The 6519-nt window shown below is 49.0% G+C and overlaps 1 long non-coding RNA gene across 1 annotated transcript; it reads left to right on the top strand.

The window, feature by feature from the left end:
• The first annotated feature begins 6 nt into the window (after positions 1-6).
• On the top strand, positions 7-5300 carry LOC125436192. The gene is made up of 3 exons (XR_007245015.1): positions 7-364; positions 4522-4594; positions 5241-5300. It is a non-coding gene; the product is annotated as an uncharacterized LOC125436192 (long non-coding RNA).
• The last annotated feature ends 1219 nt before the right edge of the window (positions 5301-6519 follow it).

Here is a 6519-nt window from a genome sequence, read left to right as displayed (position 1 = left end):
AACACAGAAATAATGGTTTGGACCAAGGCAGTATGTAAAAATGAATGATAATTGTCATATTCATTCTGGACTATATTCAAATGTGGAAGCATAGAATTTTCTCCACTTCTGTATCTCAACTGACCAAACTAACATCTTTATGCGAAACAATAGTATTTGGATAGGTGACCTCCAATACCAGGGTTGGGCTGCAAAGGCAGTGTGATTAGCACAAACCACAAATGTTCGACATTTGTTATTTTTAAATCCCAGAAAATCCTGTCTCTTTTTTGTCAACAGATCTGACAACTTATGATTCAGTTAAACACTTTTTACTTCTGAATACGTCGCTTCAAGACAACAGCATCACACACAGCGTTGCGAGGTCTTGTATTCTTTCCTTACACTTTCTTTTCATCCTCAGTTTTTGGTGGGAATGTCTCTTTAACCTTAGGTGTTGGGGACCCAGGAGAATTGGTTAATGCAGCTTCTGACCTCACTGTTAAAAATAATCTATGTGCATCTTATGATCCAGACAACGTCTGCTAAGATCTTAAAAAGTATCATTTTGCTCAGCCAAGGCTCCTTCCGGCTCAAGCAAGGGAACAACCTCTCAGAGGAAGGCTTTTTGCTAAAAGGAATTCTTCAAAGTTAACGAAGCAGAATGGCAGGACACCAGCCATTAGTCAGGAAGCCATATTTCTCTCAGCAAGCTCAATAATGGGGTGTTGTGGGTTTTCTGGTCTGTATGGCCGTGTTCCAGGAGCATTTCCTTCAGAGGATCTGAAGATGCCAGCCACAGATGCAGGTGAAACGTCAGGAGAAAATGCTCCTGGAACACGGCCATGCAGCCTGGAAATCACACCACACCCCAGTGATTCCAGCCACGAAAGCCTTTGACAAGCTCAATATTCTTAAATTGTCACCTGTAAAGTAGCCTTGAAGGGAGGCGGCCTTGCTTGCACTTCCTGTTCCTGAGCGGAAGAAGTCCCACGATGGCTTCCAGGCTCCACTCTTGGCTGTCTCCCAGCCTTCACGGGAAGAGGAGGTGGGTAACAGCAGGTGCCATTCTGTAAGGCTGCCAATTCTGACCTGAGAAATTCCTGAACATTTGAGGATGGAGCCTGAAGAGGGGCCTCAGCAGGCTACAATGGCGTAGATTGGAATAATCAGTCTTCCAAAACAGCTGTTTTCTCCAGGGGAACTGATCTCTGTAGTCTGAAGGCAGTGGCGTATCTGCCCCGGGGACAGGGGGTAGCCCCTGTCCCTGGGTGCCACTAATCTGGTCCCGTGGGGGCGCAAAATGGGGGTATCGTTAGGGCAGTCTTCTGATGAGACCCTGAAAGTTTTGAGACTGTGCCTTCAGAAATGTGCCCCCCACAGCCTGCAACCCCCATTGACAGTAATGCAGAAAATTCAATGCAGAACAAAGATTCTTGGGCAAATTTCTAGGATGTTCCTGCAGGGGGTGCATTTTTGGATGTATCGGCACCAAAATTTCAGGGTATCATCTGGAGATGATGGCACCCCCCCCCCCAAGTTTGGTGCAGTTTGGTTCAGGGGGGCCAAAGTTATGGACCCTCAAAACTGTAGCCCCCATCTCCTATTAGCTCCCATTGGAAACAATGGGGGATGGGGCACCCCCTTTGGGAGTCCATAACTTTGGACTCCTTGAACCAAACCTCACCAAACCTGGGGAGTAGCATAAGGACAGTCTCCTGATGATATGCTGAAAATTTTGGTGCTGATATGTCTAAAAATGCACCCCCTGCAGGCACCAATGACCTGGTGCAAAAATTTTTTGGTCATGGTGGAGTGGCCGCCCATGTGGGGGGGGGGGGGGCATCCAACTCAGGTTTTGCCCAGGGCTACAGTTTGCCCAGGGCTGCTTCATTACGCCCCTGGAGGTGGCCTTGCTTGTACATCCTGTTCCTGAGCTGAAGAAGTCCCACGATGGCTTCCAGGCTCCACTCTTGGCTGTCTCCCAGCCTTCACGGGAAGAGGAGGTGGGTAACAGCAGGTGCCATTCTGTAAGGCTGCCAATTCTGACCTGAGAAATTCCTGAACATTTGAGGATGGAGCCTGAAGAGGGGCCTCAGCAGGCTACAATGGCGTAGATTGGAATAATCAGTCTTCCAAAACAGCTGTTTTCTCCAGGGGAACTGATCTCTGTAGTCTGAAGGCAGTGGCGTATCTGCCCCGGGGACAGGGGGTAGCCCCTGTCCCCGGGTGCCACTAATCTGGTCACATGGGGGCGCAAAATTCCCCCCCCCCCCGTGACTAGGTCCAGTGCTAAGACGATGAGGCAGCAGGAAATTCTGCTGCTTCGTCATCTTTGGCCTCCCTCAGCCCCGCCCACTTTGTCACTGATGTGGGCAGGGCCAAGGACACCCCAGGACACCCCCCCTCCCCCGGGGTCCCGGGAGCTGGCAGCCCAGCTTCTGCCCTCCCCTCTGGGGAGAGCAGAAGAAACTGCCATCCTCCGTCCTCCAAGATGTGTTTTATTAAGCACTGAGGCTGGGGGCAGGGTTTGGGGCGGGGCCATGCCCTGGGGCAGGGTGGGTGCATGGCCACCCCCCTGAGCCCCGCCCCCAGCCTCAGTGCTTATAAAAGCATCTCTTGGAGGACTGCAGTCTCTTCTGCTCCCCAGAGTGGAGAAGCTGGGCTCCGGGACCGCGTGGGATGGGGGGTGCGACTTGGGGGGAGAGCTCCGCACCCAGGTGCAGTGGGAGGGAGGTGTCTGGAGACAATTTTTATCTGGGCACCATTTCCCCCCAATATGCCTCTGTCTGAAGACCAATGGTCATTCTGCGATATCTGCAGGCCCCACCTGCCATGACCCTCTCGTGTGTCAGCCTGGGTTCTGCCATATTTCTGTCCACGGAATGCTTACTGCTTAAGCAGGCCTGGGAATGTTTTCATGCACCAGTCAGCCCTTATCTCTGCAGCTGCAAAGGGGGGCTGGTGGAAGCTGCAGTGTTTTCATCCCACTTCTCACCACCTGAGGAACGTGTGTGAGTGCAAAACAGTCCTTTCCCGCTTCAGGGGAGGGAAGGGAGGGTTATGGGCCTGGCATATCTGTGCTGGGGGATATCATGCTTTGCCTGTGTTAATGTTCTCAGTTCTGACAATATAAGTCAACAGCTTTCCTCTGCTTGCCATCCGTAAATGAGAATTGTGCTTTCAAAGTACTGATTCCTTCAATGATCGAGTCTGGGGTTGTGACACTACCTGGAGGCTGGCATGGCATAGTGATGCATTTGACACTACCTGGAGGCGGCATGGCATAGTGATGCCTGGGACCCTCGTACCTTCGGGACCGCATTACCGCATACATCCCTACTCGGCCTCTGTGTTCAGCAGAGGCCAATCTGCTGGTGATCCCCGGCCCCTCAATGATGCGGCTGGCCTCCACTGCGAAGGCCAGGAGCAGCCCTAGCCCCGGACTGTTGGAGACGCCTCCTACTGTCCGGGCCCTCGCGGGTTCTTGAGTGAAGTTCTGCAGGGCCTGTAAGACCGTGTTGTTCCACCGGGCCTTTGGAGTATCCAGCCGCTGATGTGGTGCCCCCCCACTGCTCTTTGCCCTGGCACTCTTACATCAGAGCCCCTCATGATGAGGGGGCCTACCGTCCCAACAGGGGGCGGGTTTTAACTGTAGGTTTAGGCGCTGCTTTTGTTTTGCCTTTGTTAACTGTTAGCCGCTGTTTATATGAATTTTAAGATGTTTTATTGATGGAGCCTATGTATTGTATTTATAGGATTTGCTCCTGTTAATGTTTTGAACTATGTTGTTCACCGCCCGGAGCCCTTCGAGGATCGGGTTGTATAGAAATTGAAGTAATAAATAAATAAATAAATAAATAAATAAATAAATAAATAAATAAATAAATAAATAAATAAATAAATAAATAAATAAATAAATAAATAAATAAATAAAATTTTAACAGTTGGGGGGAAAGAGTGCTGTGCTGCTGCGGCACTCTCCGACGTGAGGGAGAAGGGGGGGAACTGAGTGAGGGAAAAGCATCAGGGCGGGCACAGGGCGGAGTCAGCAGTCACCCTCTGGAATAGTATCTACAAGGCTGCGGTCTAGATTTGGATTTAATTATCTAATTAAAAGCAAATGATGACAGCACTAACTCTTCTGGCATTTTTTTTTTAAAAAGCAAACAGCCAACCCAGCTGTTTCTGAAAACTTGTGCCTGTTGCACGGGCAAACGGATGCCAAGGGTCAGGTGACCTCCTTTTGTTTGGGCATTGCAGGCTTCGAGAGAGCCAGCATGGTGTGGTGGTTAAGAGCGGTGGACTTTGATCTGGTGCACCGGATTTGTTTCCCTGCTCCTACACATGAACCCTGCTGGGTGACCTTGGGCTAGTCACAATTCGTCACCTACCTCACAAGGTGTCTGTTGTGGGGAGAGGAAGGTGATCGTAAGCCTCTTTTGGTTGAGAAAAGCGGGGTATAAACTCAAACTCTTCTGCTTCTTGATATGTGTGTTTTGTTCAACTGTTGGTTTAATAGTGGGTGTTCTGGCCTTGTAGCTGCTATTTTGGGGACTCCAGCAGATGTGATCAAAACCCGAATAATGAATCAACCGAGAAATGAACGGGGAAGGTATGTAAAATATTGCCTGCCTTTTAATTGCAATTGAGAGCCAGTGCCAAATGTTTGGCAAGGGAAGAGAAAAGTCCGTCTCTTTGGGAAGTGGCTCAAAACCCTACCTGTGGTATATATAGCCTTTGCCTTCTCTGCTGGTGGGAAGTCTTCATTTATAAGAGCAGGATGCCTTCTCCAGAATGTCTTGCTTACCAAATTGAAGGTACTATTGAGAGAAATGCATGACACTTTCATTTATTGAACAGTATTAATCCAAATGCTGAGAGTCAATGTGGTGTAGAGGTTAAAGTGTCGAACTAGGACTGGGACCTGGGAAATCCCTGCTCGTTGCCAAGGAAGCTGGGGGCAGCAGCCGCACACGCTCAGCCCTGACTAGGATTTAGGCAAGAAATCTCCAAGGAATGCCGGGATCATGACACAGAGACAGGCAGTGGCAAACCACCTCCAAACGTATCTGGCCTTGAAAACCCAACAAGCTGCGACTTGATGGCAAAAAATAAAAAAAGAAGAACACTTTTCTATTTAGTTCTGTGGACTGGCAGAAAAAGAATAAAATTTTCAACATTTATTCCGGAAATATTCCTTTAAAAACTCTGTCTGTGTGGTAACCCCACCTTCATTCCCCACCCCCTTTAATTTCTAGGGGACTGCTGTATAAATCTTCCACTGATTGCTTGCTTCAGGCCATTCAAGGTGAAGGAGTTCTGTCCCTGTACAAAGGTTTTGCACCAACTTGGATGCGAATGGTAAGTTTTCCTTCAAAAAATATTTTAGCATTATCCACTAAAAGCTCAGCTGCTTGAATTTCTCTGCACACCAGCATCTGCACTTTCAGCTTTCCCTCCTCTTATGTAATTCTTTTTCTATGTTAATTTTCTTTTAAAAATTGACAAAAAATAAGGTTTCACTTCCAAGCGGATGTGAACTGAGTGATGACGATGCTTGTATGTCATCGCGTAGGGCCAGGGCCCATGCAGAGTGCCTGGCTGCTTATCCATAAACAGGCAGCCAAGCTTGGCGCCAGTCTCCAGCTCTTTTCTCTCAGTGTGAAATGACCCCAGTTCTTCTTCAAACCACCTTGACTATCCATCAGCGTATCAGTGTGGTGTCATGCTTAAGAGTGTTGGACTAGAATCTGGCAGGTCCTGGTTCAAACCCCCGCATCTGCCATGAAAACTTGCTGAGCAACCTTGGGCTAGTCACATACTCTTAGCCTAACCTACCTCACAGGGTTGTTTGTGGGCATAAAATGGAGGAGGAGGAAGAAGAAGAAGAAGAAGAAGAAGAAGAAGAAGAAGAAGAAGAAGAGGACGACGACGACGACGACGACGAGGAGGAGTTTGTATTTATATCCTCCCTTTCTCTCCTGTAAGGAGACTCAAAGGGGCTTACAATCTCCTTTCCCTTCCTCTCTCCTCAACAGACACCTTGGGAGGTAGGTGGGGCTGAGAGAGCTCCAAAGAACTGTGACTAGCCTAAGGTCACCCAGCTGTGTCACTAGTGTGGAGTGAACGTTACCTCTTATTTACAATGAGTGTCTTTTTTTTTGGCAGGCTCCTTGGTCTTTGGTCTTCTGGCTCTCCTATGAACAAATCAGAAGAATTACTGGAGTTACTTCATTTTAGGAATGTAAAATATATTGTGATTATCCAATACGCAATTAAGTTTTCGGCAGAACTTTTGCATAAACGAGGTTGCATATGGACGATACTTCGGCCAGGGGTGTAGCTGAGGAAAATGGCGCAGGGGCTCACCCTGGATGCCGCCTCCTTCAGCTGTGCCCCGCCCACTCAACTGTGACAGGACAGGGGCACAGTAGGGCTGGCCCCGCCCCGAACCTCCACGTGGAGCTCAAAGCAGCACCAGCACAGCTCAGCCCACTCCCAAACTGCAGGTGGAGTTGGGTAGAGGGGAGGGCTGTT

The sequence above is a fragment of the Sphaerodactylus townsendi genome, linkage group LG01 (assembly GCF_021028975.2).
Source record: "Sphaerodactylus townsendi isolate TG3544 linkage group LG01, MPM_Stown_v2.3, whole genome shotgun sequence".
Lineage (NCBI taxonomy): Eukaryota > Metazoa > Chordata > Lepidosauria > Squamata > Sphaerodactylidae > Sphaerodactylus > Sphaerodactylus townsendi.
This window is presented reverse-complemented; position numbering and strand designations above follow the sequence as displayed.